Source organism: Manis javanica, chromosome 8 (assembly GCF_040802235.1).
Source record: "Manis javanica isolate MJ-LG chromosome 8, MJ_LKY, whole genome shotgun sequence".
NCBI lineage: Eukaryota > Metazoa > Chordata > Mammalia > Pholidota > Manidae > Manis > Manis javanica.
The window spans coordinates 121450574-121477079 of NC_133163.1; the positions used below are offsets into that span (position 1 = coordinate 121450574).

Below are 26506 nucleotides of genomic sequence, written 5' to 3' on the forward strand. Positions count from 1 at the left end.
GGGGTATGGGCAGGGGGGGGACTCGAAAATATGGGTAAATGTAGTAACCACATTTTTCATGTGAAACCTTCATAAGAGTGTATATCAATAATACCTTAATTAAAAAAAAAAAACCACACAGGCTGCTAGGCCCAACCCTGAGATTCTGATTCAATAGGTCTGACATGGGATCTGGGAATGAGCATTTCTAATAGGTTCTCAAGGTGATGCTGGTGTCTCTGGTCCACAGACCACACTTTGACAACAATGTAAGCAAGGTCTGAAACTGTTAAACTGTTCCGCTTTTCAAATAGAAGGAAATGAGTGCATAGAAGCCACACGTTTGTGAAACCATGGAAAGACTCTCCTAGCAGCTGAGTCTGCAATACATAAACCAAAAGAAGGAATGTGGCAAAAGTAACTGCTAAAAAACTGTCACTCTCTCTGACCTCATAACGATTTTTATCTTGTATTTAGTCTTTCAATTCAATTTACCAATTATTGAGGGCCTATTTACTAAGACTATGCACAGGGATAACTAAAAACTTGGCTCCTAAAGAGGACTCTTGCAAGACGTCAGACAGAAAAATAATCAGAATACAATGCAATTTGATAATGGCTACTTCTATAACAGATGTATGAAAAAAATCAGTAACATACAAGAAAAAATAATTTTGCTGGAGGACAGGGCATAGAAAGCTTGTGCAGAAAATCTGGGTCTAGCCTTGTCAGTCTGGGGGAGAAAGAGGAGATGGTCTTGTTCTAAAAGTAAACAGTTACAAGCACAGGATTACAAAGTGGCAGGAATGAGTAATTCTAGACAAAGCTGATAAAAATTCAACAACTGTTGAGTGCTTTGAGTGCTTTTATATCCCAAGCACCTATTAAGTGGTCACGCTACTTAAATAATCAGATAGTATACAGCCTCAAGACCTCATAATTTAGAGAATAATGACAAACGTCCTGCAGGCTAACCAGCCTGGGCTTCTTTCTATAGAACAAGCATCGTGACTGATGAGCAACAAGCAGTGTGGCAGTATGAAGGATGGGTCAGAAGTAAGAAAGGAGTTAGGAAACTCCAATAATCTGAATGAAAAATGCATCTGAACTAATGAACAGTAGCTATAAGAATGGTAAGAAGGCAATGGGTGTGAGAAATGTTTGAGAGAGAATCAATTGAAATTGCTGACGATGAGGTGGAAAGCGATACTGTAAACAGAACAAAGGAAGACAGGCTGCAAGTTGGATTTGGAGGTGCTCACAAGACAGGCTGTGCTGGTGAGATGTTCAGACGTAGTTAAAAAATATGGACTTAGTATTCAGGAGAGAGGTGGAGGCTGGGAATAATGCGCTTAGGAATTATTAGCTTAGGCAGAAGTTGAAGCCATGGGAGGAGATAAAATCACTCAGTGAGGATGAAAAAGGAACCAAGAATGAAACTTTCCACATAATTACACTTCTTTCCAAATGATTCAGCACTGAATGCAATGCTGATAAGGGCAGATACATAGCATTATATGTTTGTCAAAATTTTTACTAGAATAAAATAGGAATTAATTCCCTTCCTATATCTGGAGACTTTAAATAATCTCAGGTAAATAACTTATTATTCTGCTTCAGCAGATTTTAAAAAAGGGTCTCCTCATGTTCTTGCTGTCAACAGCTAAGATACAAGGCATAGTATCCACTAAACTTTGAGTAGAGTAGGTAATGCTATTAGACTTTACAAAGAATCCTTAACCTTTCATAAAAACAGCACCCATTTGGTTCCAAAGGATTATCTTGGGAAATGCTTTTTCTTGGGAAAAAAGCTAACACTTAATCCTATCTATCCACATTTTGTCAACTTTTAAAAAGGAAAATGCACAGTCTCAGCCCAAAGCCCAAACCTAAACCAACTCTCACCCTGCGTGCTGCAGCAGAGTACTGAAAAAAAGCCCTGCCACAGACCAAGTAACTCTACAGAAAAAAAAAAAAAAAATTAACCAGAATAGTATCTCCTATTTTAGACTGTGATAAAAGTTCACAAAGTATTGCTAAGTTTATGTTCTTTTTCCTACCTTCTGGTCCTCTTCAGTATCTCTGTAAATATTACCCAGATAAGAATTTGGAAAATAAATATAGTAATACAAAGGCAAGTAACCAAGAGATTCTCTACTTCAACAATGACATGGAATGAAAAATTTATTTCCCCTATCTAGGTCCCAATGGTGACTCAATTTAAAAAAATGAGGATCCTAAATAGAACTATACTGAGTCTTACACTGAATTTTTAACAATGAATTATGAAATGAGGCAAATGACTCCTTAACCTGTGGACTATATTGACAATGTGTTGGAACTGCTAACTTTCCCACTACTTAAGTCATAACAGTGGTAAAATTATTTACATAGATTAAACAACAGAGTCCAAGGAATATTGAGTACTGTTCATGAAAATCTCTATTTCCCCCTAAATTCTCAATAACTTACATAATTATAGTTCATTCCAGGAATTTCACTTGCATCCCCAAAAGGAGCAATAACATGAAAGTTTTACATTTACACAGGGAGAAAAAGAGAAAAAAGGGAAGCCAAAGGGCAAATCATTCTTAAAGCAATAACCAACTTCACTCCAAGGGAGTTTCATACACATTCAATCTACTGTTAAAAGGATTCAGATCATATTTGTGTAATTTAGTAAGCCTATCTAGAAACAGCCTATCAAGAACACTCTCTCATTAAAATTAAATATATTTCCAGACAATGAAATATTATTCAGTGCTTAAAAGGAAATGAGCTACAAGCCATGAAATGACATGGAAGAACTATAAATGCATATGACTAAGTGAAAAAGCCAATCTGAAAAGGCTACAAACTGTGTGATTCCAAATATATGACATTTCTGGAAAAAGCCAAACTATGGAGACAGGAAAAAGATCAGTGGTTGCCAGAGCCTAATGAGGAGGGAGGAGTGAATAGGTGGAACACAGAAGATTTTTAGCGCCGTGAAACTGTTCTCTATGGTACTATAAGGACAGATAAATAGCATTATATGCTTGTCAAAACCCACAGAATGCACAGCATCAAGAATGAAGTCTAATGTCAACCATGGACTTTGGGTGACAATGATGTGTCGGTGTGGATTCGCAGAGTGCTGACATATGTTCCACTCCAATAGTGGTGGTGTAGTAGAGAGGCTGTATGTGCATGAGCAGGGGCAGGGTAAATACAGGAACTATGCTTTCTGCTCAGTTTTGCTGTGAACCTAAAACTGCTCTAAAAAGTAAAGTCTATTAAAAAAATTTAAATATACTAACTGAAAAATACTTGAAATCATGTACCAATATTTATTTGCCTTAGGAATCAAGTATATCTGACTGCAGATAAATTTTTTAATGATAAATAAATGTAAAACTACCTTTTGAGCAATAAGAATTCAGTTTTGCCCAAACAAGCTAAGTAATGTCCACCTATCTTGAATTTTGTAATGCAAGCACAGAGAACACAGGGCTCTTTTTTACCTTACAAGTAATCTAAACATTAATATCACCCAGACTTCCACTAAGCTAAGCTATCTTTATTTCCATGAATGCTCTCCTAACTCCACTAACCATAAATCTCCTGGCCTAGGGAAAAGAATCTTAGCCAAAAGAGGAGGAAACTTCATAAGCCTTCATCACATGAAGTACCCAAGGGCAGATACTACACTTCCCAATTAAGGTAACCACGCATCTAAACCAGGAAGAGTGAAAGGGATGCCGCAAATAACTTTGATGGGGCAACAGGCACAAACTGAGAAGTATGGTTATCCCATTTACGGGGAACCTGGAGGTTGCACTGTATCAAATCAAGCAATTAGAGTGGAGTTATCCCAGAATAAAACTCCAGGTCAATTAACTTCCAATTCTAAATATACTTGTGATTTACAAACTTTTTCCAAGAACTCTGAGCAATAATTATCGAAGACCCTTTTGTATTGTTAAATACCTACATCTCAGATTTAAATGTATCTAGTCCTACAAAGCACCTCCAAATTCCTGGGGGTTTATTCTTCTATCAAAACTGATAAATACTCAACCCTATCCTCATACATTCAATATTATTTGGCTCTTGGCTCAGATAATTTCCCCATAAAACAGAATCTCTTGCCTTACTACAAAGCATGCAGTGCCTTCCAAGGCAGCAGGGTTTGATTATTATACACTGCACACTTTAAAGTAAATCAAAACAGTAGAGACTAACACTGATTCTCTAGAATGTATTATCAGGTACTCTCTGCTAGTATTTCGGAAATGAATACCAAACTGCATGGTAATAAAATACTAGACACAGCAATTTAAATTTTGACTTAAAAGCAGTATATTAATTAGTGTATAGAAATCATTCCATTTAATAACATATATTGCTATGTTTAACATACATGTTAAAATGTGAAACCTCAGTTTCCTTGTCTGTACAGAAAACTGGAACCGATGATTTCTAAGGTCCTTTCAGCTCTAATATTCTATAAATCTATATATTACAAATGGTCAGTTCATTAAAATACAGTATTCTATGAATCTGGGAAGATGCATAGGCTGTGTTCGTGAGGAAGAGTATTGTGTTTTATTTACATAACAATAGTAGTATACACTGCAATAATGGTACAACTCCTTTCAGGCTCCCAAACCCAATAGTGTGTGGGGGTAGGGAGGGAGGGGTCTTCCCACGCACACCACCAAGCAATTCTAGAACACTAGCAGGGTGCCCGAGAACTCCAACTCAGTTCTGACACTATCTAACTGGAGACAGTATCAGATTCCCCAGGTTAAGGGCTCCCTGCTACAAGACTACCTCCACCCCCAACTCCAGATGCCAATCACAAGCGCTTCTGACCAACAGGCTACAGATTGAAGGTCCTACCGACCTCCCCTTTAGGTTCAATTAATATGCTAGAGCAGCTCAGAGAACTCAGGGAAACACAGTTTACCTGTTTATTAAAGGATACTGTAAAGGGTACAAGTTAACAGCCAGATGAAGAGATACACAGGGTAAGGTCCCAAATAAAGGAGCTTCTATCCTCGACTAGTTTGGGACCTGGCTCAGTGGCACACGGTGGCTTTCTGGTTCCCCAAACATGTAAGCTCTCCTCCACAGCGAAGCAGAATCCAAGAGAATGATATGCTCCTCTCACAGGTTTTTGTGAGGGCTTCACCACATAGTCATGACTGACTAAATCACTGGCCACTAGCTGATTCAACCTGGAGCCCCTGCCCTGGGGTGGGTTCCAGAAGTCTCTGATTAACATGACAAGACACCCATTCCACTTTTAAGGCTCTGAAGTGTTTTCAGGAACTGTGGATGAAGACCAAATATACTTGGGAAATACATATTTCTTATAATTCATTGTATCACCTTTTAATAGGTTATAAATTATTTGGAAACCAGGATATGTCTCTAATTTTGGATCTCCACATTCCTTGCTGCACATATTATACTCAATAATATTTGTTAAAAGAATGGTGAGAAATATAATTAACCAAGGTTTAAGGATAAAACTCATTCATTAAATTTCAACCTACTAATTTAAAGTATGCTAGTAATCATTAGCATGTTAATGAACAGTATAATAAATAAAACCACCTTTTTTGTTAGTGGAGATTTTCCATGATATCAAAGCCATCTTCCTAAGTATCAACAGGATCATAAATTCTGGTAGACTAGACTGTGGTATATTTGAATTTACCATAGATGCCTTGAAAGTTACTTTTTATTTAAAAAATTACAATTAAAATCCCTAATGACTGTTTGTTTTATTGTTATTCATTCATTAATCCCTATAAGCAAGGGAAGAAAAATTAAGAATGAACAGATTTTTTATTTGAGACTTTAACTTTACAGGTACAATGCAGCTTTCCCTTTCTTTTCCAAAGTAGGTAATGATACCGCCCATCAATTATAAAATAGAAGAAAATTCAGATTCCCTGTAAATCTTTCAGAATCAAAAACCAGCATGCAGCCTAGAAACCTCTTTCTTTGAAAAGAAAACCATCTGTGGGGGAAGGGGCAAGGAGTAAAAGATTTTCTAACTGACTTAAAAAAAAAATTCCAAAAAGATTACTGGACGTTTCTGGAAGCACATTCATTATAATAGCAGCTAACCTTTACTGATCACTTATACGTCAGGCACAGTGCAAAGTATATTACATAATTTAATTCACTATGTAAAAATACAGTTTACATGGTGTATGTGGTGGGGACTTGATAATGGGGGGAACTAGTAACTACAATGTTGCTCATGTGATTGTACATTAATGATACCAAAATAATATATATATAAATACAGTCTACCCCTTAAGGTTGTTACTGCCATTCTACAGATGTGCAAAGGCTAGATGCACACCCTGGAAGAACTCCAGAGCCCAAACTGCTATTCTGTCTCACTGATAGCAAAGCTTTGTTTACTATGGACAGTTAGAACTAAATAATATCCCATATACATTATTTAACCCAAAACCTTTTTAATCTTAGAATGTCTGTCACACAGAGTGTTGTTCTTCTTTCTCATCAATGTTACCAGTTCAAGCCTTTATCACTACACATCCACCCCCAACTATCAAAGCTACACAGATGGAAATTCTCTGTGGGCCTGTGAGTTTAAAAAAATATTTGGTGGAGGAGGAGCCAAGATGGCAGCATGAGTAGGACAGTGGAAATCTCCTCCCAAAAACATATATATTTTTGAAAACACAACAAATACAACTATTCCTCACCTCAGCTCCTTGGCGGGAGGAGAGGAGTCGGAGCAGGGAGGAACAGGGAGGCCAGGACTGCTAAATACCCAGCCCCAGCCATCCGCACCAGAGCGCAGACACACAGTGCGTGGTGTGCTGGGTACTCGGGAAACGGAACAGTAAAACCTGCGAGCGGGTTCCTATAGCCAGCGCCCCTGGGACAAAAGAAAAGCGAGGGCTTTTTGAAACTCTTAAAGGGACAGGGGCTTCACAGCTGGACGGAAGCATCCAGGAGCACACAACCTAGCAGCTGGGAATCCTGGGGAACTACGGGCACCCTAACCCCCTGAGCGGCAACGCAGCTCTGAGGCCCCTCATGGTGATAAACAGCATCCCACCCGTTCCCCCTCCGGTGCGGCCCCCCCATAGCAGAGCAGCAGCTTGAGGGTAGCCACGCCCACAGCAACCACGTGGAGCAGCACAGCAGCCAGGGCAAGAATCAGAGACCCATCTGCACGCAGCTGCCCAGCGCAAACCACTAGGGATCACCATTCTCCCAGGAGAGGAACGCGAGGAGCAAGCAAGAAGGGATTTTGTTCTCCCAGCTGACAGACGCGCCATCTGCCCATTGCCATGAAAGGCACAAGAATGTGATTCAGACCAGAATCACACAGACATCCTCCCCTGAGAGGGAACGTGGGGAGACAGACCTAACCAATCTTCCTGAAAAAGAATTCAAAATAAAGGTCATAACCATGCTGATGGACTTGCAGAGAAATATGCAAGAGCTAAGGAAGGAGAATACAGAAATAAAACAATCTCTGGAAGGACTTAAAAGCAGAATGGACGAGATGCAAGAGGCCATTGATGGAATAGAAATCAGAGAACAGGAACACACAGAAGACGACGCAAAGAGAGATAAAAGGACCTGAGGAATGAAAGAATATTAAAAGAACTGTGTGACCAATCGAAACAGAACAATATCCACATTATAGGGGTACCAGAAGAAGAAAAGAGAGAAAAAGGGATAGAAAGTATCTTTGAAGAAATAATTGCTGAGAACTTCCCCAAACTGGGGGAAGAAATAGCCTCTCAGACCACAGAAGCACAAAGAACTCCCAACAGAAGGGACCCAAGGAGGACAACACCAAGACACATAATAATTAAAATGGCAAAGATTAAAGACAAGGACAGAGTATTAAAGGCAGCCAGAGAGAGAAAAAAGGTCACCTACAAAGGAAAACCCATCAGGTTATCATTAGACTTCTCAACAGAAACCTTACAGGCCAGAAGAGAATGGCATGATATATTTAATGCAATGAAATAGAAGGGCCTTCAACCAAGGATATTGTATCCAACACGATTATCATTTAAATACAAAGGAGGGATTAAACAATTTCCAGACAAGCAGAAGTTGAGGGATGCCTCCCACAAACCACCTCTACAGGGTATTTTAGAGGGACTGCTCCAGAAGGAAGCACTCCTAAGGCTAAACAGATTTCACCAGACAAAATAAAATCACAGCCAAGAAAGCAGACCAACCAAATACTAACTAAAGGCAAAAATAAAATCAACAACCCATAAAAGCAGTCAAGGAAACACAAAAGAGCACACACACACAAAAAAACACCTAATATAGAGGAGGAGGAGGAATAAGAAGGGAGAGAAATAAAGAATCATCAGACTGTGTTTATAATAGCTCAATAAGCGAGTTAAGTTAGACAGTAAGATAGTAAAGAAGCTAATTTGGAACCTTTGGTAACCACAAACCTAAAGCCTGCAATGGCAATAAGTACATATCTTTCAATAATCACCCTAAATGTAAATGGACTGAATGCACCAATCAGAAGACACAGACTAACAGAATGGATAAAAAAGCAAGACCTACCTATATGCTGCTTACAAGAGACTCACCTCAAACTCAAAGACATGCACAGACTAAAAGTTAAGGGACGGAAAAAGAGATTTCATGCAAACAAGGAGAAAAAAGCAGGTGTTGCAGTACTAGTATCAGATAAAATAGACTTCAAAACAAAGAAAGTCACAGAGATAAAGAAGGACATTATATAATGATAAAGGGGTCAATCCAACAAGAGGATATAACCATTATAAATATATATGCACCCAATACAGGAGCACCAACATATGTGAAACAAATACTAACAGAATTAAAGGAGGAAATAGAATGCAATGCAATTATTTTAGGAGACTACAACACACCACTCACTCCAAAGGACAGATCCACCAGACAGAAAATAAGGAAGGACACAGAAGCACTGAACAACACACTAGAACAGATGGGCCTAACAGACATCTATAGAACTCTACACCCAAAAGCAACAGGTTACACATTCTTCTCAAGTGCACATGGAACATTCTCCAGAATAGACCACATACTAGGCCACAAAAAGAGCTTCAGTAAATTCAAAAAGACTGAAATTCTACCAACCAACTTCTCAGACCACTAAGGTATAAAATTAGAAATAAATAGTACAAAGAAAGCAAAAAGGCTCACAAACACATGAAGGCTTAACAACATGCTCCTAAATAATCAATGGATCAATGACCAACTCAAAATAGAGATCAAACAATATATGGAAACAAATGACAACAACAACACAAAGCCCCAACTTCTGTGGAATGCAGCAAAAACAGTTTTAAGAGGAAAGTATATAGCAATCCAGGCATATTTAAAGAAGGAAGAACAATCCCAAATGAATACTCTAAAGGCACAATTATCGAAATTGAAAAAAGAAGAACAAATGAGGCCTAAAGTCAGCAGATGGAGGGACATAATAAAGATCAGAGAAGAAATAAATAAAATTGAGAAGAATAAAACAATAAAAAAAAATCAATGAAACCAAGAGCTGGTTCTTTGAGAAAATAAACAAAATAGATAAGCCTCTAGCCAGACTTATTAAGAGAAAAAGAGAATCAACACACATCAACATAATCAGAAACAAGAAAGGAAAAATCACGATGGACCCTGCAGGAGTACAAAGAATTATTAGAGAACACTATGAAAACCTATGTGCTAACAAGGTGGAAAACCTAGAAGAAATGGACAACTTTCTAGAAAAATACAACCTTCCAAGACTGACCAAGGAAGAAACAGAAAATCTAAACAGACCAATTACCAGGAAAGAAATTGAAGTGGTAATCAAAAAACTAACCAAGAGCAAAACCCCTGGACAAGAAGGATTTACCACAGAGTTTTATCAGGCATCGAGAAGACAAAATACCCATTCTCCTTGAAGTTTTCCAAAAAATAGAAGAGGGAATACTTCCAGACTCACTCTATGAAGCCAGCATCACCCTAATACCAAAACCAGGCAAAGACCCCACCAAAAAAGAAAATTACAGACCAATATCCCTGATGAACATTGATGCAGAAACACTCAACAAAATCTCAGCAAACTGAATTCAAAAATACATCAAGAGGATCATACACCATGATCAAATGGGATTCATCTCAGGGATGCAAGGATGGTACAACATTCGAAAATCCATCAACATCATCCATCACATAAACAAGAAGGACAAAAATCACATGATCATCTCCATAGATGCTGAAAAAGCATTCAACAAAATTCAACATCCATTCATGATAAAAACTCTCAGCAAAATGGGTATAGAGGGCAAGTACCTCAACATAATAAAGGCCATATATGAAAAACCCACAGCCAACATCATACTGAACAGCAAGAAGCTGAAAGCATTTCCTCTAAGATTGGGAACAAGACAGGGATGCCCACTCTCCCCACTGTTATTCAACATAGTACTGGAGGTCCTAGGCACGGCAACTAGACAAAACAGAAATACAAGGAATCCGGATCGGTAAAGAAGTCAAACTGTCACTATTTGCAGATGACATGATATTGTACATAAAAAACCCTAAAGACTCCACTCCACAACTACTAGAACTGATATCGAAATACAGCAAAGTTGCAGGATACAAAATTAATACACAGAAATCTGTTGCTTTCCTATACACTAAAAATGAACTAATAGAAAGAGAAACCAGGAAAACAATTCCATTCACAAACTGCATCAAAAAGAATAAAATACCTAGGAATAAACCTAACCAAGGAAGTGAAAGACCTATACCCCAAAAACTACAAGACATTCTTAAGAGAAATTAAAGAGGACACTAACATGGAAACTCATCCCATGCTCTTGGCTAGGAAGAATTAATATTGTCAAAATGGCCATCCTGCCCAAAGCAATCTACAGATTTAATGCAATCCCTATCAAATTACCAACAGCATTCTTCAACAAACTGGAACAAATAGTTCTAAAATTCATATGGAACCACCAAAGACCCCGAATAGCCAAAGCAATCCTGAGAAGGAAGAATAAAGTGGGAGGGATCTCACTCCCCAACTTCAAGCTCTACTACAAAGCCACAGAAATCAAGACAATTTGGTACTGGCACAAAAACAGAGCCACAGACCAGTGGAATAGAACAGTCTCCAAACATTAACCCAAACATATATGGTCAATTAATATATGATAAAGGAGCCATGGACATACAATGGGGAAATGACAGCCTCTTCAACAGCTGGTGTTGGCAAAACTGGACAGCTACATGTAAGAGAATGAAACTGCATCACTGTCTAACCCCATACACAAAAGTAAATTCAAAATGGATCAAAGACCTGAATGTAAGCCATGAAACCATAAAACTCTTAGAAAAAAACATAGGCAAAAATCTCTTGGATATAAACATGAGCGACTTCTTCACGAACATATCTCCCCGGGCAAGGGAAACAAAAGCAAAAGTGAACAAGTGGGACTATATCGAGCTGAGGGGCTTCTGTGCAGCAAAGGACACCATCAATAGAGCGGAAGGGCATCCTACAGTATGGGAGAATATATTCATAAATGACAGATCCGATAAAGGGTTGACATCCAAAATATATAAAGAGCTCACGCACCTCAACAAACAAAAAGCGAACAATCCAATTGAAAGATGGGCGGAGGAGCTGAACAGACAGTTCTCCAAAGAAGAAATTCAGATAGCCAACAGACACATGAAAAGATGCTCCACATTGCTTAGTTATCAGAGAAATGCAAATTAAAACCACAATGAGATACCACCTCACACCAGTAAGGATGGCTACCATCCAAAAGACAAACAACAACAGATGTTAGAGATTCTGCTTTAAAGAGATCATCTTTTCTTTTGGTCTTATTTCAACCATGGACACATGTATTAGTACAAATATTTTAACCATCAACTTTTCAAAGTATCCACAGGATCTCTTTCCATGCAGATATCAAGACTAACCAAGTAGATGATGAACCAAAGGTAAGATACATTCTTGTGAAAAAACTTCAGAAATAAGTCTATACTTTGAAGTAAAATTTCACCAATTTTAAAATCCTGTGCCTCAGACCTTAAGAGTATTTGGAACAGTTAGGGGGCTCTCTGTCTCCCAAACAGCTCTACTTTTATCTAATTAACAAATTGAGATTCTACTTGTTAAATAGAAAAGAAAAAGAAAAAAACTTTTTACTGATAAAGATTATAAGTTCCTAAATCTAACTCCTGACCCAAACTAACATTTAGATATACCATGGTCCAAAGAGGCTGTAATTTAGCTGCAAATCCAAATATTCTGAATCTTGTTCACTAATGTTCTAGCCACTAAAATCTGCTCCCTCCTCAATTACTAGGAAATCTCAAAATTCAATCAACAATCCAAATCTATTCTCTTCTCCTTTCGTAATTACTTATTTGTATTATCATCATCTTGTTTCAGATCTTCATTATCTCCTAGGTCCACAATTAGGTAGAACCTCCACCTTCAGGAGGTGGAGGATCAGGTTATGTTATTACTTTGTGTCCCAACACCAGCAAAATATTGCTGCTTCTCTTATAAAGGAACAGTAAAATTGTATCCAGAATGCTTTCACTAAAAAGTAGCAGAATTGTCCTAGGAATTATCCACATGGCTAAGATAGTAAATGTGTGAACTTTCAAGATTTCTACAAAAAATTATGCTGGAGCATAAAATACAGTAATATATTGTTTTCTTCCCTTTTTGGAATGAGAAAGGCCCTCTCAGTGGGCCAATTTCAGTCTCAAGAATTCAGTCATCATCAACGTTAATTCTTTCCCTTCAGTGACAATTAGTAACAACAGATGTATTTTTGAGGTTCCATACACTTATATAGATGAAAATATTTGTCACTCCAATTACTATACTCAACAAAGGCTACGAATACCAAGATGAATTATAATTACTACCGCAAAAGCATTAGAGTCTGTAAATGAACAGGTTTTGGAAGGATACACAACAGACTACTAACAGTGCTTACTCCTGGAGAATGGGACTCAAGGAGTGAAAGGATTTTAATACTTCACTTTAAACACCTAATATTTGAAATAACCATTAAGCAAGTCCTTTCATAATTTTTTTTTAAATCCAGTAACTGTCCCCTTTTCTCAAAAACTTAAGCGAAATAATTACACATCAAAATGTTAGTTAACCACTATCCAAGGAAGAAAAGTTCATCCTCAGTGTCTGCTACAGCCCCTCCTATAGTTAGCTGTATCTAATTCTTTGCAAATTCAACCTGATGAAAACTTAATTAAATTCTAGACAGAGATGGCTGGCAGGCTTATGTATCTGGTTACCTCAGGTTCACCTGGTACTACTGGGCTGGTCAAGTTTTTCCAACTGTGTATTTTGAGAGTTGAAGACTTGATAGAATTCTTGGGCTTTTTCAATGACAAATGGATAGTGTTGCAAAATGATGATAAAGTGACACTCTAAGACACAAGCAAAAACACATTCCACTCAAATTCTTTCCCACTCTTTCAAAGGTGCTAAAATATACATAACCTGTTACTGAAATACAAACGCCAGCAAACTCATACTTCTAATGTTAACTTCTGAGCAATTTTCACTATAGCTTAATGTTGCTCCTACAGTAAGAACTACTGTTCTGTATACTCCACTGGGTATTTTTTAACATAGATCAAAATTTGCCCTTTCATATTACAGCTATAAAATGTGATTACTCCTAGCACCACCCCCACCCCATAATTAAATTTTAATGTCCACCTGCCACTGGGTAGCAAATTATATGCTCCATAGGCAGACATTTCAGAATGTTTCATGTGCTCTCCACATTAAGTAGTAACCTTGCAGGGAAGCACTAAAATTTACCAGCCCACAGCAAGCAGCTCATACTTCACAATCAATATTCATTACTAGCCACCTGCCTGGAATTCCTTCTGCCTTGATGTACTCAGTTCCATCAGGAATTAATTTCCTCTGTGACTAGGCCTGCAAGACTTGCTAAGCCCTTTCTGAAAAATATGGACATTCTGACCCTGTGGGGATTGAAGGATTTAAAAAAGCATGTTAGAAAAATCTCCAGCATATAAAGAAAATCATTAAACAGCTACTAGGAAAATAAAAAATAACCAGAAGTCAAAATATGCAAACACTCCAACTCAAAAACATCAGTCAACTAAACTTAATATATTTCAAGTATAATAGAATCTGTCACTCCTCTGCCTCAAAAAGATTCAAACAGGACAAATAATTTAAAAGTGCCAAATTTTTACCTAGATAACAGAAGCAAGACCAAGTAGGTATGGGTAAGAAGAAACTAAAATTAGGGTAGGAAAACAGAAAAAATATATACATATAACTAAAGGACAGCTCTTAAAAAGGACTCAAAATCATATTAAGGAGGAAAACAAAGACAAATAACAGAATTATGAGAATGGGAATAAAGGAATAAGGCACCTGTTTCTTGTATTGTTTTAACCATTTAGATCATTGTCTTAATTACTAAAGAAATAAACCTTCCACTTCTAAAGTATGAAAACAAGATGTACAGCAAAATGTAAATGCATCTAAAGCCTTTTGCAGTAACCAAGGAAATGTGGAACTTACAAAACATTCACTGAACAACTGGAAGAAAATTATACACCAGAGTTTCCTAGTAAAAATCATGCTGCTATCTAACTCAGCAACAAGTATAAAGACATGTTACCTCTATGGCATAATCTAATTTTGAAGGTGCAATCAAGTTCTGCAGTACTAGCAAACTTACCTGCCCCAAAATAACTTCAAAAATAAGTATCACTGCTAAATAAACATCACTGTTGAAACCTCACGTGAAACACTAAGGAGGCCGATCTATTAAGATAGTTTATGATCAGTATGTTTAATGCTATAAGCATCAAGCTCCAAAATGGTTGGTAGGTTGTTTGTTAACCAAAAAATTTCATTTTAATTACTTCCTGCTTTTGTTAAAAATGAGGGACTAATATCCTCCATATCCGAGATTCAAATTTCATAACCATTTCACTAAAAAACACAGCTAGTTTCTAACAGTTTAAAAAATAAACCGAGATAACTGAAAGGATAGTAGTGGCAGGGAGAAAATCTTATCAAGTATGTATGTTGTGTCAGGTATCGTTGCTAGGTGATTTTATGTATGAAAATCATTCTACCTACCATCATGTGAGGTGTGCAATTATTCCAAATAAACTGATGAGGAAACAGAGATGAAGAGACTTGCCAAATCAGGACTCCAATCCAATCCCTCAGGCTTCAAAATTCATAATATAATCCTTTGGTGAAGAGAACACAATATGGGGACCCACTGAACAGTTTCATTTGACCAGCATAATATTTTGAAAAGTCTGACTTTCAGTGTTTCAGTCTAAGCATGTATTGTATTTCCCAGTTTAGCAAACGATTCTTGTCTATCTCTTATGGTAAATATGAGTTTGCAATCTCTGCTTTAACCATGTTAATGAAAAGAATAAAAAGTGAACAGCTTCACTCCTTGCCTTTCCATTCGTAGAAGAGGTGAGTGAGGCTTTGACCAGTGGTTGTCCTGGGGACTAGGTGCCTGTAATCCTATACCAAAGGATACTTACAAGAACAGTGGCAAAATGGAGCCTTTTTCAACAATGGTTGCTCTGCCTTGTATGGAACATTTTGGAAATCGGTGACGGCTTTTTGGTTTTTGGTTTTGGTTGACACAATGATTGAGGTGGCACTACAGGCATCCTCAATACCCTACAAAGTGGGGAAAGTCTTGCAAAACAAAGAATTGCCCCTCTTCTTACAAACTTACAAATGACATTCAAGATGAAAAACTTGTTCTGAGCCTAGAACCTAACTGTTTAAATATAACACAAAACAAAGTATTCGTACACAGTTTTAATCATCACTCATTTTTCCAAGAATGCAACTGCTGTGTAAAGTGAGGACAGATTACACTGTTTTATTTGGCACTTTACCAAGAATCGGTCACCTTTTCAGAAAATCACATTATCAATAGCAATGCCACTTTTGATACTTGAGTCACCATTACAGCACAAGTGTGTATCAGTCTGCATTTGCAGCTGTCACATTCTTGGTTTTTCTACATATGGATATAAACATAAACAGCAGGCTACTTCATAGTCTTCTTGTGTAGCCATGCCTGAGCATTTACAGAATTCACTCAATATTTTAAGTCATTTTCCCTTATTTTCTCCTTTAAATTACACTTAGGGCATTATATACATACATTTATCTTTATTTTTTTATGTGCAGGTGGGTTAAAACACCTATGAATTTCACTTTGGGATAGGAAAGAGGAGTTACAAAATTGTGTTATAAACAAGAGGGCACAAGGTAGATACTTGACTATTTTCTGTCACTACCTAAAAGAGGTAATAGAGAGGAGGGGCAACAGGATGTCCCTGCAACTATATTTAACTGGAGATGACAGCAGTATTAGAAGGCACACTTTTAACAGTACAGAAATTCAGTATCAGCTTTCACTAACAGAGGGGGAAAAGTCAGTGAAAAGGCTAGTCTGCTAAGCACCATCTAAAATGAACATTTTAATATATGGACATCATTGGTCTGAAAAACCAACCTTGAAATAATCTGGCCCTTCTCAATAGTACTTTATTTTCCTATTCACTTTCCTATGACCTACCAGAGTTGCAGTTAACCTATTAAGCATAAACACCTTGTAAATACCAAGCCCTACAACTCAAAACTATGCATACATGCCATTTTACAATAAAGCAGTTTATAAAGCACTTTTCCATATATTATCACTTAATCTCATAAAAACTCTATGGATTATTATACTAATTTTTAAAACACAAACCATAAGAACTAAAATGAAAATAGACCAGAATTCAGGGCTACTGTCAATCCAGTGCTCTTTTTACTTAACTACAATGTCCCCAAAAATGACCCTTTTAACAGTTTTTATTTACATTTACACTTACAATGGTGACAGAGTATCTTAATTTACTTATCCTGTAATACTGTCTCCAACTGAGTTTAGGCATCAGATTTAAACTGTACTTTCTAATTTCATAAAAACCATGAGTTATTTTTAATACTTCTTAAAACTGTCTTAAATCTAGTTCAAATAAATATCAGTATAGTTATGGTTATGCTTCATGTTACTTAATATCATTCAACCCTGGAACCTATTACATCTTTGAGTTCTTTTTACTCATATAGCCACCTCACTCTGGCACACACTAGGCCAGACAGTAAACCTTTTATACTGAATTACTGATATACAATGACACACCTCTGGCCAAAAGACCTTATAATAAGGTCATGAAACCATGGTTTTTCTTAGTACTGAAATTTCACTGAGAAATCACATCCCTAGTCTTCAGAGCTAACATCTACTTTCTCTGACTCTCCAAACCAAATGGTTATCATTCAGCACGTGAAAATTACTGTGAACCCACTAGAAGGAAAATGGTGTGATGAGTCGTGTCTTCATTCATACCTTTTTCTTCTTCCAAGGGAGGAATGCTAATACACTCCAAGCCCGTATGTAAAAATCAAAAAAGGACAATCCTTGAACAATAAATAGCCCCAGAAACATCTTTATCATATACCCTCAGGCAACAGTGCTGCAAGTTTTAAAGTATTTTAGGTAAGGAGAGAAGAGGGGAATCGCTATTTAAAAAAAAAAAAAAAAAAAGCCGCCTGAGGCCCTCTGCTCACATTCTTCCTGAAAGTAGATTTAATTTTTAGAGACTGAAAACTTCTTCTGTTAAATATAAGGTAGCAAAATTGAAGAAAACCTAGATAGAATTGTGATGTAACCAAAATAAAGCAATTATTACCCCAAACTATATTTTTTCATACAAAATTCACAATGTAAGATGATTATGCTCATACTAAATCTGCTTTTAAAAGATTTCTTTTAATACACAAAAACTCATTAAATTGCAAGACTCTGTTAAGTTCTAAATGGATGGCCAAAACAGCAAAAAAGACATTCTTCTAGGGTTGCCAGATTTAGCAAACAAAATTTTCTTTATTGTTTATCTGAAATTCAAATATAACTGGGTGTCCTGCATATTATACAGCAACCCTATACTCTTTGAACTAATTGAAGGAGTTCCCATCTTTACCAAAGTATTACAACACCAGCTCCCACTAGTAAGTAACAGGCCATGGCTTCTATCACAGCAGAATTTTGATGGATGAAGTCTTAAGAATTAGTCTAGAAGAGCGCTTTCCTGATGAAAAAGCTTTCTTAATAGCTGACATTGACCGTCTAAAGAAAAAGTCTAATTTCTAAGAGCCAAAGGTGAAACTTCCACTAGGTTTCATCCAGTCTAGTGAACGAATTCTTATGAAGCTTATGCTTCCATGTATAAAACACAGATTGGAATAATTTCATAGCGTAAGTTTTGACAACTGAACAAAATGAAGTTGCTGGTGCAAGTTACAATAATCAGAATCCTGTTTAATTATTACAGGCGGGTCCTAAAAGCTACTCTTTGGAATCCATTGATTCCAAAGTTAATCTACCATTATTCTTTTGTTAATTTCCATAAAGGCTTTTTTCTCCTATTGAGCTCCTGGACAAGTACTAGATATAACAGAAAGACATCCTCCCCCTTTTGTGTGATGAAGTCCCTATTAAACAGCTCTTTGCCCTACTTAAAATGGCTCTGATAATGAGTGCAAATAACTCTATATTCTTCTTCTATTTTAATTAAAATCATCTTAATACTAAAGCTATGCTTTCCTTCCCCGTGCTCTAGGCCACTGCTTTTTGATACAGCCCATCCATCTTTGGAGACTGCCTAATTCCCTTACTTCATTTAACACCACTACCTTGAAAGTATTAATAGATAGTCACATCCCCCTAGTGCTCTCTTTTCCTAAATTTAGTCCCTTCAGTCTTTTCTCCTAAGTCTTATACATCAATGTAGAATTGTATGCTGCTTTTCCTAAATGTGGTCGTAAAGTGTTCATAATTATTTGGAGTTCTATCCTAGTAAGAAGACAGTAACACTGTTAATTGTACCATAATTTGATATGTGATCACTATGTTATTTGTCTAAGAGTAACTTAAGGACAGTTCACTGCAAGTTATTTGAAACCTCATTATAGTTGCTCTTTTCCAGGTAGTGGTTTCCTGGTTTACATTAAGGCCATTTATTTCATCTTTCTTAGTGAATGATTTGATATTCAATATTAAAAATTATAATTTCAATGCTGGAGCTACTATGCTATTTTTTCCAGTTGCTCTACATTGGTTTCTAAACTGCTAAACTTGTATAATAAAAAAATCCTAAGTTAAATTAATATATTCCTTCCATCTATGGATTGAAAAATATTCACAGATAGTTGCCAACACAGGACATCTTGTTGCCTTTTTTAAAAATTTCTCCAAGAAGCAATGTCTAAAAGTGAGAAAATAATCTTGCTGCTCGAGAATCTTAAACATGGAAGGCAAGTAATTCTTCGGTGATGGTTCTGCTTTTCCTTTCCCTCCCTTCCCTTGGCCAGTGTTCAAGTCATTCTGTACTCATCAGAAAGGTGCTTCAGACAACAGCATCACAGTAAGCATTCAGCTTGGAATAAACAGCAGCGCTAGGGGTGAAAAAATCAGTATTACATGGACATTTTCTGATAAACAGATTAAGTTATATATATAATAGATAACTATTAATTCAACAATGCTCTATTTTCTTTACTAAAATAACTAGTAACAGTACATATTGATATTACTGATCAATACCTCATGAAAATCCTTGGGTTTATAAAAACCATCAGATTGTTCCAGACTGACATGGCATATAAAAAATGAAACAAAACCCAAAACAAATCCTACTTGAAAATGCTGTTTTTCAAACATGAGCCTCATGGCCTATTAAGAAATTATGAAATCATTTTAGAAGGTCACAATCATTTTACATACATGATAGAGTAAAGATAGGTATTGTTTCACAAAATGTCACATATTTATGCATGTACTTAGTCACAAATAAAAACTATTTCTCTGGGTCACAAACAAAAGTTTGAAAGCCTTTTTCTAAAGAGCTTTTATATTTTTAAAGTCATTTCAACAAATGTGATTACATGTGAACCAAAGTATTTCTATTTTACTAATATAAGCTACCCCCTACTAACCACATTTCAGCAACTATAGTTTATAATGTTAATTTTTCAGGTTATTTTTAATTTATGTGGCTATTAACTGCTAAACCAGATGATGAATATATGGAAATTTATTACATTATTCACTCAACTTTTTTATGTTTTAAATTCTAACAGAAATGTAGAAGTAAAATAAAATCAAGGAAATGGACCTACCTAACAAATACAAAGAAATATAATTAATAAATTTATAAAGTAAGACCTTTATCTTCCTCAGATTTAATTCAGGTGAACTTGGGATTGGCTTGTTCAACCATAATGGACAGGCTTAGAGATCTTTAAAAAAACACCTAAGGGACAGGAGAAACTAAGTCATAAACAGAAAACAAACTTCCTCAAACATAACACAAAAAATACAATCAGTTAACTGTGCTTCTTTGCCTTTTCACTGCCTCAAAAGTCAACTACTTTTCAACCACCACAGAGAACATAAAATACCTACCTACCTGGCAGTGATTTTCAGTTCTAAATTGTTTAATTCACACTGGCAATTTTCCCAGCAAGTTTAATAAGAGATCTCTATAACAGACACTGCTCAGGTTCCTTGAAACAAGAATTGCAAGTGTTTTCAAAGTAGGTTTACAGGCAGTTGGACTTCACAACAGTGCATGCCTCAAAGTTAACTTTCCTTATTTCCAAAAAGTAAGTTTCTAAAAACACAAAGTATTCTCTCTCTAGGCCCTTTTATCCCTTAGAAGCAGTACCTAAGCTGTAAAGTCAAGAGAACTGTGTAATTTTAGAACTGGAAGGAAATTTAGACATCATCTAGTCCAGTGGTTTTCAAATACTATCAGGAAGAAAATAAGAATCAATGGCATAACAGTTTATAGATGCAAATGCACTCTTTCTTTGTAAAAAATGTATCAAACGGAATATTTTACCTTGTTAGTATTCTACCAGAAAAGAACTTAACATTTTGTCTTTTATTTTACACTTAGTCACTTTCAGAATGTGAGTATACATTTGGATATGATTAAAACGATTGGTACAATTTGGAACAATGTTTTCTAATAATAGAACCTTATACAATATATACAACCCTGGTGCTTTCTGAGTGACTTCACTTTATTTCATTTATATTTCACTGTCTAGTCAATTTGAAGAAATACTGGCGTATAACAATAATATAAACCAAGATAAAACAAACGGAAATGAAGTATATCTAAACCAATATACTTCTGGAAAATACCATAAGGTATACCATAAGGTTCCAATAATTAAGATTATTTGGAAAGAAAGCTATTCTTAAAACATTCCATAATCGTTTTCAGAAATGCAAAAGAATATGAGTACTTAGTACAAGGAACTCAATACAGGATGTTTCAAAGTCCATTAATGAAGAGAGAGGACTGGGCTTTTTTTTTAATGATGATATTTGAAACAACAAAAACAAGAAATAAAAGACGAGCAGGTGTCTGAGGAACATTAAAAATGTCTCCCACTAACTTACTGCATGCAAATAAATGCAAATACTTAGAAATTATTTTAATATTTAGTAAACCCCATTTCCACACAGATACACCAATCAAAAGTTCTGAGCAACAAGGTAAAAATAACATTAAATTCATCAGGCTTGATAAATGCACATTTCTGTATATAAACAAAAGCAATCAAAAAAAGTTTTGCTTACTTTCAATTTTAGATAACATAGTAAACTTGAATTAGGTAAAAATCTTGACTCCCTCTCCTAAATTGAAAAATTATTGAAAGACAGATAACATTTTAATATTTAATATTCAGTTTTCTAAATTTAGACATCAATAGTATTGGAATGTTTTTACATTGGATCTCCACAGCATTTCACTTTAAATGCAGTGAGAATTTTACTTACATATATAAGACTACAAAATATAACAGTTTTTAATCAATTAATTTTTCTGGAGAGGTTTTCTGCCTTCCCAAAGCTAATCCTTACCAACTAAAATGAGAAATTCTGGGGGAAAAAATCCACAAAGACCTAACAAGTTTAAAAATGCATTATCTAAGGTGCTTAAAATTAACTCCATATCATCAATGGCATTTTTAAAAATTCATGTAAAATGATGTTTTGTTTAAAGGGGCACACTGAAAGCCAAGCCAAGTGTTCACACCAGGTGATTTTGCACCATTATTTTAATTTTGATTTGTGAATTTACTTTATAGGTCCCTGGTCTATTTATTCTTTCTGACAGATTCTATTTTTCCAGATGCTCCTCAAAAGAGTTATTCCTCATTCTTGCATCCTGCTTTTCTCCTTGAGCCATTGCAGTCTTTCTTCTTTCTTTCCCTTACACTTCATTCCTTACTTCTGATCCTGCCCAGACAGTGCTCTCACTGTCAACAACAAATTGAATAGAATGCATCAGAAAAATTTTCACAGAACTCACTTCTTCCAATACTTCTTTGCATAATTGTATTCAGACTTTTTTTGAACATCTCCTGTATGTTATCCAACATAATCATTCATTGTTTTTCTACATACATCATTTGTATAGGTGTAAGATTACAACTCCTTCCCGAATTGTCTTGTGTGAATAAAAAACTTGACATAGTCCAGCAGTGTTTCAGATTTCACATATGAAACATCTTACTTTGAAAAAGTGCATCAAACTAAATAAATGAATACAATATCCAAATTGACAGTATTTTTCTAGTCATAGCTGGTCATGTTTGTAGTGCAGTTACTCTTTTTTAAAAATTTTTTTAAATAAAGACAATACAATAGCATTTTGCCTATTAATATTTAGAAGTATACTCCACAAGATAGTGTTTCACATCAAAATTCTATTAATGAGAAAAATAAAGGCAAAATAGTCTAATCAAAATAATCAAGACAAAAAATAGTCTAATTTCTCATGAGAATTTAAGTCATGCTAAGTCAGATGTGTAATGATCTTCAAATTTATGGCAAATGTTTGGAAGGTGGAGTATATTTATATTTAAGGATTTTTATTTCCTTTTGTTGTTTTCAACCTTGGTATATTAACTGGTTAAGCTCTTTTACATCTGGCAACACAAAAACCCACCTGCATCTCTTTCTAATTTGGATCCAGTAACCATGAAAATCAAAGACAAAGAGCCACGGAACAGGTCCTAATGTAGCTACCATGGCCTTTCTACTCCAGGCCCCTGACCAATTTCTCATGATGGGGTGCTCCATTTTATCAGGAGTGACACGTTTATCGTTGCCTGAGAGACTGGAGACTTACTTAGGAAATACTTTATTCCAAGACAAACGATTTTTCTGGTTATTTAAAATCTGGGTTAAGATCTGTTGTTTGACATTTGGTATGTCATTTGTGCCACAGCTGCCATATATATCTGTCTTCTGTTGTTCGTTTCAATTCACCCAAAGAGGAGATGCACAGTTAATAGCAAATACATGTCTAAGAACATATTCAGGGAGAGAAGCAAACAGTACTTGACAGAAAAGAAAAAGATTCATTAATCATCTAATGCAAACACTGGCATTGTTACAAAGTAAATGTTCACAACTATCTAATATCATCCAAGCAAAATGACATCAGCTAACAACTCCAACACTCCCACTGTGTGTCAGGCACTACATTCGATTTCTCTCATTCACAACAATGAGATACTAAGATAATATGTTATCTAGCCTATACAAAAAAGATTATTTAGTTCACTGAAAGAAAAAGAAAGCCATGAAACTTCCCAGACAATGAAACAGAAATAGCAACTTTCTTATCAGTTCTAGAATTGAGGAGATCCCTCCAATTCTCTCAGAATCTGCAATTGCAGTGGAGGAACAACTGGTCATAAGCAAAAGCACAAATCTCTCTGTTCAGAGCCTTCAAATGGCCTATTTTTTCAAGACGATAATGAGCAGCAGTAACAACTAAGTGTTCAATACAGAAGTGAAGAAAAATAAGTAATGAATAATGCTACTTTTTTAAAGAATAATAGTAATAACTAACATCTCACTACAGTGAGCACTTAGTACATAGTGTTATGCTACACACATAATGTAGCATGTTACATACAGTAAAATTTCACTCCCTATTGAGACTAGATGCTAGGCAGAAATTTAAGTGCTTTATGGCCATTATCTCATTTAATCCTCACACCTCCCCTAGGGGATTGGCATTTTTTAACCCCATTTCACTGATGACAAAATCGAGGCTTGGAAGTTTTAAGAACCTTACTCCGAATCACTTAGCAACAAAGGGCTAGGACTCAAACCCAGGTCTATCAGGATCCAGAGTTCCTGCTCTTGACCACCATGAAATACCACTTGTTTTATACTCATTCAATTCGAATTTTAGTCTAGTTTTGTGAGTTTCTTTCAGATTCTCTTCTTGTATTCAAGTATAGTTGGCATACGATATATGTTTTAGATGTACAATACAGTGATATGACAATTACATAATTATGAAATGCTTACCCCCCCATAAGCAAACATAGTTACCATCTGTCAACACACCAAGTTATTACAATGTTATTGACTATACTTCCTGTGCTGTGCTTTATATCCCTGTGACTTATTTATTTTATAATTGGAAGTTTGTACCTCTTTATTTCCTCCACTTATTTCAGCCAAAGTTTTTGAATGTCTTATCAGGAAGGTTACTTTTTAGGACAAGTTTTTTCTTTAAAAAAAACACAGTTTTTTTGATACATAAAAAAACTAACACCTTAAACAAGGATTTTACTTGATAGTGTGGTCCTGCAAGTCTAAATATTTGGAAGGGAAACAAAATCTACCTGAGTGAAAGTCTTGAATCACCATGGTAATGGGTCACAGCTAGAAGAGACCTTGAGGGTCACTAATTCAAAGTCTTCATTTTAGAACTCTTCATGAAACAGAACTTTTGAAAAACATTTATACTTAATCTGAATTACCACATACACAACCCAGAAGCACTTAGGTTTTGGGGTTTGTTTTTAAGTCATTTTAAAAAGATAAGCTAACATTTCTAATATGTCCACATTACAGTACCCACTTCAGACCCACTAAGAAAATACAAACTCTATGACATGAGGTCGGACTGTTGTAGAGCTATTAGCAGTTCAAAGTGTGAATCTTATCATAAGACATGTCACAGAAAGCTATTAAAAAATGGCATGCTTAGCTAAATGGACTCAAACTTTTTTAAAAAGCTATTTTTTCCTTGAATTAAATTTACATTCATTTGGGTCAACTACAAGCTCAGCTTCACTCACCAGCCATGTCATGTGACTTAATTTTTAGAACACTGATTACTGACAACAGCCAGATACAACAGGGTCTTTGAAGGCCTATCTAAAAACCTTACTTTAGTTGCTAAGAAACTACAATTTCACTGCATTATAAATCACTGAAAGAAGCTACACCAGCACAGATAAAACATGTTAAATCAGGAATCTCCTACCTATTGTGTCAAATGAAAGCATGCCATTTCCACAAACTGAATAGCTGAAATTTGGGAGTTCTTTAAGTCATAGTGTTAACACAGACCAAAACTGTTAACACAAACCAGACTAACTCTACCCTGCCTTCCACAGTGGTCTCATGCTTTGAAGGAAAACAGGAAAAATATCCAATATACTTCGCATATTCAAAGCTAAAGACAGAAAAATGTTTCCTTTCTGACCCCTGCAATGATAATTCAAGACCATGAAGAGTATACATAAGATTTGATTAGTACAATTTGATACAACACTTATATTTAACTATGATGCTTTTTTCAATCCTTTATTGGTATATTTTCACTGATACATATTTCACTTCAGCATTTTATGTGAGGATTCTCCTTGGAATGTTTAACTCCATTGGCTCTATCACTAATTTTTTTTTTAAAATTAAAGTCACTTAAATTTCTGCTATTCCAACAAGGGTAATTTTAAATTGTCCTACCACAGCCAACAAAGACACACTGAATGACTAGCAAAAATAATTTATAGTTCACTCTTCAATAGACTTCTTGTAAATTCTTTCCTATTATAAAAATATTCCACAAGAATAGAAACAATACTCTAGTCTCACCCCTGAAAAATCAATTCAACAGCTAAATTTTAACACATGCCTTCAACAGAATCTTTTCTGTCTCGATTCCCCAATCACCATGAGTCCCCACCATTTCTCCATATTCTCTAAAGAGCTTATTTTGAGCTTTATTTTATTCTCTTTTGAGCTTACAGTTCAAAACCCAATTTTCTCATTTCCACTAAACCCTACAGACATCCCAGGGACTACTTTTATCTTCCTCAGAAATTATGTCTCTTCTGCCTTGAAACTTTGAGATCTTAAAAACCCACTCCTCCTTTCCCTCCCTTCAGTCACTAACTTCAGTCCCAACCCTGCAGTTCCAGTTGTGCGTTCCCTGCCTTCCCAAGGGCCCGACCAACATCCTACAGCACCTGCTACAGCTCAGCTCCTTCCTCCCGTCC

The 26506-nt window shown here is 35.9% G+C and overlaps 1 protein-coding gene across 2 annotated transcripts in view; it reads right to left on the minus strand.

Annotated features, from left to right (window-relative positions):
- NPTN (neuroplastin) overlaps positions 1 to 26506 on the minus strand; it is a 67953-nt gene that overhangs the window by 40261 nt on the left and 1186 nt on the right. The gene's annotated exons all lie outside the window — the stretch shown is intronic.